The sequence below is a fragment of the Nannospalax galili genome, unplaced genomic scaffold (genome assembly GCF_000622305.1).
Source record: "Nannospalax galili isolate Female #2095 unplaced genomic scaffold, S.galili_v1.0 scaffold206, whole genome shotgun sequence".
NCBI lineage: Eukaryota > Metazoa > Chordata > Mammalia > Rodentia > Spalacidae > Nannospalax > Nannospalax galili.
In genome coordinates, this window is record NW_008358101.1 from 747,749 (window position 1) to 757,588 (window position 9,840).

Sequence of the window (9,840 nt, forward strand, 5' to 3'; positions counted from 1 at the left end):
TTATTGGCTTACATATATTGACCCATCCCTGCATCTCTGGAATTAAGCTAACTTGATCATGGTGAATGATCTTTTTGATGTGTGTCTGTATGTGGTTTTCAAGTATTTTGTTGAGAATTTTTTCATCTGTGTTCATTAGGATATGGGTCTATAGTTTTCTTTTTTGATTGTATCTTTACCTGGCTTGGTACTAGAGTGATCCTGGCTTCATAGAAGGAATTTGGATGTTCTCCCTCCATTTCCATTTTTTTTTTGAATCAAGTAAGTAATATTGGATGCAGATCTTTAAATGTCTGGTACATTTCTGCTGTAATTTCATCTGGTCCTGGGCTTTTTTTAGTCAGGAGGTTTTGTATTACTGTTTTTATTGCCCTATGTGTTATGGGTCTGTTTGACCTGTTAATCTCTTCTTGGTTTAGTTTGGTGGTTCCCATACTTTTAGATATCTGTCCATTTCTTTTAGGTTTTCAAATTTAGTAGTGTATAGGATTTTAAATATTCCCTTATAATGTTTTGGATCTTTTTCGTGTTTGTTGTGATGTTTCCCCATTCATCTCTGATTTTGTTGATTTGGAGGTGCTCTTTCATTCTTTTGGTTAACTGGGCTAGTGGTCTATCAATCTTGATTATCTGCTCAAAGAACCAGCTCTTGCATTTGTTGAGTCTTTGTATTATTTTTTTGTTTCTGTTTCACTAATTTCTGCTCTGATTTTTGTTATTTCTTCTTGTCTGGTGGGTTTGGGTTTCATTTGTTGTTGCTTTTCAAGTGTCTGGAGCTGCAATGTTAAGTCATTTATTTGTGTTCTTTCTGATTTTTTAATGTAGGTACTTAGAGTTATAACCTTTCCTCTAAGGACTGTTTTCAATGTGTCCAGAGGTTTTGTTGTGTTGTATTGTCCTTTTCATTTAGTTCCATGAATACTTTTATTTCTTTCTTAATTTCTCCTCTGACCCATTCATCATTCAGGAATGTAGTGTTTAATATCCACGTGTTCATGTTTTTACTAGGGTTTCTTCCGGTTTGATTTTTAAGCTTTATTGTACTGTGGTCTGATAGAATACATGGAATTATTTCAATCTTTTTGTTTTTGTTGAGGTTTGTTTTGTGCCCCAGTATATGGTTGTTTTTGGAGAAGGTTCCATGGGGCACTGAATAGAAAGTATATTCTTCAGTGCTTGGGTGAAATATTTGGTAGATGTCTGTTAGGTCCACTTGATATATGATATTGTTTAATTCATATATAGCTCTATTAATTCTCTGTCCTCTTGACCTATCTAATGGAGACAATGGGGTCTTGAATTCCCCTACTATTAATGACTTGGGATTAATCTGGGTCTTAAAGTCCTGTATTACTTTTTTATGAAGTTGGGGGTTTATATAAAAGGCTCCCACATTGCATAACTCTTATCTGTAGGGGGAAAAGAAAGCCCTTGACTGGTGAATAGGAGATGTGAAGGAGAAGTAAAGGCAAGAGTAATTAGCATTACAAGTTCTAGACAGGGAAATAGAAAAAAAGTCAGATTGGGGCAATTTTCAAATGATCATATGAGAATCCACTGGAATTTCTTAACAAGAGATTCCAAAAGCATCCCTCTATTGGGTTCATCCTCTTTTTTCTTTTGTCTTCCAAGGCTGGACTGATGGATTCAGGATTTGCTTTAAGGTATTTTGATAGCTATTGGAGTATTTAGAATCAGTGTCAGTTCCCTCTCAAAGTCTTCTAGATAGGGGAATAAAACAAATTTATCCATCATTTCAGAATAATAGCTGGTTGTCTCCTTTAGCTACAGGAGGCACTACAGTATTGTAGACCACGATTTGAAGTCGTATATCTGAATAGCACATTCAGGTTAAGAAAAAATCATCAACGAGAAATAATTGTCTAAATAACTTTTTTTGTTGTTGTTGTCTTTTTGAGACAAAGTCTCCCTGTAGCCCCAGCTGTCCTGGAACTCATTATGTAGACCAGGCTGGCCTTGAACTCACAGATCCGCTTGCCTCTGCCTCCCGAGTGTTGGGATTAAAGGTGTGTGCCACCATGCCAGGCCCTAAGTAACTTTTTATATATTCTTGAGCCTAATGTCTGGAAGTGTAATCCCTTGAACTCTTAAGGAAATATACTGATAACTTTACTCTTAGGTTATACTTTCCTTTTGGATTTTTAAGACCATACAGTTGGCTCAAATAAATCAATTTATTTTGACACTTAAGGTCATTTCAGGATTAGTTCCTCAATGGTCACATGGGCTTGGGAGGAGCTTCTGGCTCTTTTCTTTTACAAGTTCCATGTATGTGAAGATAAATCAAAGGTCCCACTTGAGTATGCCTGGTTTCTCTTGGAAGCATGAATGTGATATTCCCTCTGAGTTGACTCTCCCCTAGACTTGAACCAGTGTCCAGTCTACCAAAACTATTTTTAATTGCTGTCCAATTTCAGAAATAAAAAGTGTCACCATACTGTGTTTTCTCAACAGTCTAAATATCATAAAATTGGCCCACATTTGGCTAACCTAACCAATATCAATATATCACAATCAGATTATATTTCAACACTATTTAAAATGTGTTCATTAGTAATAGCACTATAAAATATCTTAAAGGCCCTTTTAAATAATTTATAATCTAATTGCATGTGATGATGATATAAAAAATCATATAAAATGAGCAAACTTTAAATTTTATGTTCTTTATATTTGACTGATACACATAACTATTGCAAACCAACTAATAATAGAAAACAAAAATATAAAAACATGAACACAGAATGTTTTATTAGTAATATATGATGTATTGCATACTGCGTTTGACTTTCTAACATGAACTCAAAATATTCACAAATTAGTTAATATAGATAAAAAAGCAATCATTTTTTGTTAAACTGACATTGTTTGCTAATATTCGTCAACACAAATTGATAACATCCCTGTTACTTCTGAGTTGTGCAAGGTGGTGCCCACCTGTATTCACAGCACTTGGGAGACAGAGATAGCCTGGACTACTACACTGGTGAGTTCCCTCCAGCCCAAACTACATAGTAAGACCCTGAAATAGAAAACAAGAACAATGCAAAACTAATTACTCCTTGTGTATTACTTTTAGTTTTTACAATAGTCAAAATAAAAAAATCATACACTAAAATGAAAGGCTTTTAAACAAAGAACTACTTGTATGAGTGGTAGTACAAAATTGGTTTATCTATAAGAAATTCAGTAAAAGAAAAAGAATAGAGGGTAGTGAAGTAATATAAAATTAGTCATTCAGTGTGGGCATGCCAAGTTTGAAGCACTTGTAGAATACTTAGTTGGAAGTGGTTGTTAAGTTTTGAGAAGCACAGTAGTAGAGCACTGTGTGTGTTTGTAAGGGACCAGGCAGTGTATGTGATACAGGATAGCTCACTTCTACAAATAAAAGAGAGAGAGATTAATAATTAAATTTAAGACCTTAAGTCTAAAGTATTATGTGAAGGTGAATAATTTAATAATGAGATGTGAACTTGATCTACATATGCAATAGTACAACAGAGGAACACATAAATCAAACTTTCTTGCAGTAGGAAAAAAATCCTTAATTAAACTAACAAACTGAAGAGTCTCTTTCTGTTTGGACTCACCCAGCATATAAAATTTATGAATTGCCATAATATTTACAAAATATAAACTATAAAATGTAATAACATATGCAAAATATCTATGTATCCTTAATTGTGGTTCAGTTGCTATTTCTATTTATTTACTTAGTAGAGTATTTAAATTTAAAACTGTATTAAAATAAACTATGAGGCCAGGAATGGTGACTCATGCATTCAGTTCTGGTATTTCAGGAGGCAGAAGCAAGAAGAAAGACCCTGTGAGTTCATGGCCACCTTGGTGTATACTGGGAATTCCAGGCTAGCCAGGTCTACATAGTGAGATCCTGCACAAAAAAAATCTAATGAACAAAAAGAAAAATTAAATGAGTCAGGTGTGATGCTTTATGCCTGTAATTCTAACACTTAAGAGGCTGAAATAGAAGGATCACTCTCAGGTCCAAGCAAGCATTGGTTACATGGCGGTATGCCGCTTTTCAAAAGAACGCCCCCCTCCCAAACAAAAACCCCACACAAAACAAATACGAAAGTATTTCTAATCATATTTCTAATCATAAGCTGGTTACTTACTACATTTTCAACTCTTTCAAAGGCATTTATATGTAAGATTTAACTTAGCATTGTACTTTAAATTTATTAAAAATTATTAAGCATCCATTTAAAACTGTGTTAATTCTTGTGCTAATATAACACTTTATTTTGGAATGTTATAATTAATTAATAAACTCTGTGTATGTGTGTGTGTGTGTGTGTGTGTGTGTGTGTGTATTGCCTGTCTGCGTATAAGTGCACCTGTTTCATGCAATGTTCAAGGAGGTCAGAAGATGCAGTCAGATCTCCTGGAACTACAGTTATGGAGAGTTGTTAGCCACCATGTGGATGCTGGATATTGAACCTGCCTCCTCCGTAAGAGCAGCCAGAGCTTTTAACTGCTGAGCCTTCTCCCCAAACCCAGCCAATGGACTTGTAATCTCTAATCTAATCATAATTGAAGTTTTTTTCCAAAAGTATTTTATAGCTACCCAAAATCTCTACTGACAACTAATTTTTACTCCTAGATTTCACTAGAATAGAGCAATGAAGTAAATTTATTGGGTGAAATACAAAGATACTTTAAAAATGTTTATGTATTTAAAAAAATTGTCTACTAGAAATAATTTGTAATTATTCACCTGTTAACAATGTTGGGATTCTCTCAAGATATCGCAGTTCCTAAAATAAGATAAGCATTGTTCTCCTAAATATCTTGAGAAGAAATCCCATTTCATTATATGTCATTATGTAATTTAAGAGATTATCATTGAATTTGAGTATTTTGATATATTTATTGGTTATTTATGGTCCTGGCAGTGTTGTCTACATGTGAGTCTTTGTGTGTGGGGACCTAAAGGCCCCACCTTGCATAGGTCTGAAAGGAAGTTACTGGGGTCGCGACCTGGCTTGCTTTGAAAGTCTGAAGAATACTTCTGCACTGCTGAGGAGTGCATGATTAGCACGTGACCATCCTTAAGATACACCCTCGGGGGGGGGGAGGGGGGAGTTCCAGGTGCCTTTATAAGCTTTGGAACACCTGAAATAAAATGAGTCCCAGCTTGACTAGGTTCCCCGTTGCATCTGAGTGTCCCCAGGTAATGGGAGTGGTGTGGGCTGGCGAAGAGCATACTTACTCATCCCCAATCCTCACCTTGCCGGGGGTCATGGGCTCGAACCCCCAGTATCTGGTGCTCAATGTGGCACTTGAAGGTGAAAAGAAGAAAAGAAAGAAATAATAAGAAAAAATGGATTGGGGCCAATCTAGGCTGTTCGGGGTAAGCAAGACCCTAAAAATGGGTAACGCAATTTTTAAGTTTGAAGTCCCAGCACTTAAAGTGCTGAGAGATATGTTTAAAAGCAGGGGATTGGATTTGTCAGATCCCGTAGCTCAAAAGGTTTGGGCAGAGGCGATTCATTTGGCTCCCTGGCTACTTGGGGCTAATGTTTTTACTGGGGATACGTGGGAACATGTGGAACGTCTAGCTCGACAAAGGGAGGTTCAATTGGGGGTTGATCCACTGCTGGAGTTCTACCCTATTATTTCGGCCTTAAAGGCATGATGCTTTCAGGCCCTAAGCCCTTGGTGCCACCTCCTAACAAGCCTTCAGAAACCCCAGCATGGGAATCATGGGAAGGGTTTGAGGAAAAAGGCAGAAATGCAACAGAAGTGAATCCAAAAGCAGCCAAAGTACCAAGCAGCACCTTGGGCATGCCCTGGCCGGCTTTGGGGCTTCCTGAAACCCATGAAAACCATCTTTATTTCCAGGATTCTGTCCCCGCTCAGGAGGCTTCTGTGAGGCCATGGGTGGAAGTGTATCCTATTAATGTAAACCCAGGAGGCGCGTGCCCTGAACTCTGATATCCCTGGGAGGAAAGGATTTAAAGGAATTAAGGCAGTAGCTGAGGATGGCCCGGGATCACCCTGGGTAGATACTCTCCTCCAAGACTTGGCTCATCAGCAGTGTACTACAATGGATTGGCTGGACCTCACCAAAGCAGTCCTTCCTAGCCCTATATATATTAAATGGTGTGCCCTCTTTAAGGAGGAGTGCAGGATACAGGCTGAGAGGAGTGCAAGTGCCAATCCACCGGTCCCCATTACTTTTGGGATGTTGACTGGTTCAAGTGACTGTTATGCCACAGGGGAGCAACAGTTGGGCATTCCAGCCCCATATACAGAACAGGTCAGGGTCATAGGATTAAATGCTTGGAGAAAATTGGGTGAGGGGTCTACTGTATCCCCCCTTGTAGGAATTAATCAAAAGTCTGGTGAACCCCTCTACGAGTTTATAGACAGAGTGGAGAAGAGCTTAAAATGAAAATTACCCCCAGGCCCACTGAGGGAGCAATTCACTAAACTCTTGGTATGGGATGGAATGGATGCTGATCACAAGACAGCCTGTGCTGGCCTTAAGGACAGGTCCATGGGACAATGGATAATTGCCTCCAAGGAGTTGGGAAGCCAGAAGGGACAAACCAAAGCCATGGCTGCTATCTTACAGATGCAAACAGAGGCTCTGACGCATGCCTTAACACAGGCATTTAATTCACTTAATTTGGGTCAGCAGGTAACAATGGGGCCTAGAGGGATAGAAGGTCCATGTTTTGGCTGTGGCCAGACTGGCCATATTAAAAGAAATTTCCCTCAGCGAGAGTACTGGCCTAAGCCTGAAGGTAGGGTATCAAAAAGACCCCCATCTATGCCCTGTCCCAGGTGTCGCAAAGGGCTCCATTGGCAAAAGGAATATAAATCCAGATTTGATATTTCAGGAAAGCCTTTAAACTAAGTGGGGGGGCAGCCTCCAGCCCTGTTGACAAAAGGAGGACTACCCCATGATCGGCTACACTTACAATGCGCTTGGGGAGGGATCGGGAGAGGGGAAAAACCTATGGCAAATCGGACAGTCCCTATTATCCCTGGTGTAAGGCCCAAGATGGATCTTGAAATAGGTGACAGGAGGTTTAACTGCCTAGTGGACATGGGGGCTGATAGAACCATTCTTAGAAAGGAGGAGGTCCCATCATGATGGCACCTAGTTTCTGGGCCCCGAATCCTAGGTGTGGGAGGATACACCCCATCAGAGGAGACTCGAGAATGGCTCACCTGGCAGGATGCAGATGGAGCTAAAGGGGAGGTGCCACCCCTGGTGGAGGCAGGGTTATCCACCAACCTTATAGGACAAGATATTTTGGGAGATGCACAGGCCTGCATAAAGCAAGGCCTTTTATGATGACCTTTTGGATCTTGAAGAGTCTGATAGGCTTCCTGAGTCAGCAACTCAAGGGTTATCTCGCCATATCAATTACAGGGGGGGGGGACCCAAAGAAAGAGCATTGGGTTGACCCCCAGTGCTAAGGGGCACTGCCCCTCAGGTTCCAGCTATCCAGTGGTCCTCTGGGGTGCCAGTATGGGTGGAGCAGCGGCCATTGCCTGAGACAAAGCTACAGGCTTTAAAGGAAATTGTGCAGGAATAATTACGGTTGGGCCATATCCGGCCTTCTGTAAGTCCATGGAACACATCTGTCTTTGTTATTAAGAAAGCCTCTGGCAAATGGAGAATGTTGCAAGATTTATGTAAAGTCAATGCTAGAATGACCCTAGTGGGTACACCCTTAAGGGGGCTGCCTTGAATCCCTGCTATTTCCTCAAATTTATTTCTTATAGTTATAGGCATTAAAGATTGTTTTTTCTCTATCCCTCTACAACCCCAGGATTGTAAAAAGTTTGCTTTCTCTGTACCTTCCACCAACTTTAAAATACCTGATGAGAGGTATGAATGGACTGTTTTATCCCAAGGTATGGCCAATAGCCCAGCATTCTGCCAAAGCTATGTGAAGACCCTTTTGGGGCCTGCTCACTTGCTGCCACATGCCACTGTGTACATTTATATGGATGATATAATCGTGGGAGCTCCAAGCCGCCAACAATTAGAAGAGTTATATAAGGTTACTCAGAAATGTCTACAGACAGGTGGACTCCATGTATCTGCTGATAAAATACAGACTATTACTCCCTTTAAAATTCTGGGAACCATACTCTCTTTGGAAGGAGTAAGCCCTTTAAAACTATAACCGGCTATCAAGCCCACCGTAACCCTCACAGAGCTACAAAAATTATTAGGAGAAATTAATTGGCTATGAGCCTGGATGCCTATTTCCACTGAGACTTTAAGACCACTGTTTCAGTTGCTAATAGGGAAACAGCCTTCAGAACTAATACACCTGGCTCCTCAACCTGGACATCTTACATGAGGTCCAGGATGCCCTGGACCGAGCCCAACTTGCCCGGTACACACCTAGTAAATATATTGAGTTATGGGCACTCCCTGGTGAGACCCTGATGACATCTGCCCTTACACAGGACAGGAAGCCCCTTCAATGGGTGCGTGCCTCTCTGGGAGGCATACCAAGGGTTTACACACCCATGGATTAATTGGCTGACCTGATTGAGAAAGGACGTGATGTAGCTCTGAGACATTATGGCATAGACCCTCTTAAAATTTTTATCCCTTATTGACTTAGGGATTTTGAATGGCTCTGCAGAAATAGTAACCAAGTGGCCATAGCCTTGAAAGGTTCCTGGGAAATTTGGACTGTCATTATGGCACTCATAAATGTGTGACCTCCTTTCGTGCCCTCTGTTGGGATGCCCCCCAGCTCTTTGTCAAGGAGACGTTAGTAAAAGCCTATAATGTTTTCACTGACGGGGGCAGATTTGGAGCTGCAGTGATAGTATACCCAGGGGCAGATGAGAAGGCAAAAAGATATGTCCACACTTGTGATGGCTCAGCTCAATTCAAGGAACTCATGGCCATTGCTTTAGCATTAACAAAGGTAAGTGAGCCCATGAATTTGTTTTCTGACAGTCTGTATGTAGTCAATCTTCTTCCAGGGCTATTAGGTTCTCATATCCGGTTGGATGGGAACCCCATTACTCCCTTGATGTTTCAGATTTGTACACTCCTTAGAGAGAGAGAAGTCCCTATCTTCTTACAGCATCTTAGGGGGGCACTAAGGATTGTCTGGGCTTTTATCCCAAGGCAATGCAGAGGCAGACAAGGTGGCTTCCACCCAGGTCCTGTCAGCAGGCCTGAATGAGGCCCAGGGGTTACATAACCTCACTCATGTAAATTGGCGGGGACTCCATAAGAGGTTTCCTCAAGTTCCCATCAAGGACCTAAAGAAGATTGTACATACCTGTAAGTCTTGTCAACTCTTTCTACAGGTACCGCTTCCACAATAGCCAGGGGTAAACCCCAGGGGACACAAGCCCAATTCCTTATGGAAAACGAATGTCACACACTATGCTCATTTTGGAAAGCTTAAGTATATTTTTGTATCCATTGACACATTCTCACATGCCTGTTGGGCTACCGCTCATACAGGAGAGAAGTCAAAACATGCTCATCTCATTTTCTCCAGTGCTTTGCCACGTTGGGATTGCCACAAAGAATTAAAACTGATAATGGACCATGTCTTGTGAGTAAAAATTTACAAGATTTCTTCTCACTTTGGGAAATTAGACACAATATAGAAATTCCCTACAATCCCCAAGGTCAAGCCATTATAGAACACAACCATCAAAACCTAAAAAAATTCAATTACAAAAACAAAAAGGGGGAATAGCCCCCACCAACAGTTGGGTATGGCCTTATTCACCATTAATGCTCTTAATTTTCAAAAAAATCTGTTGGAATCCCGGTTTCAGAAGCATTGGGGA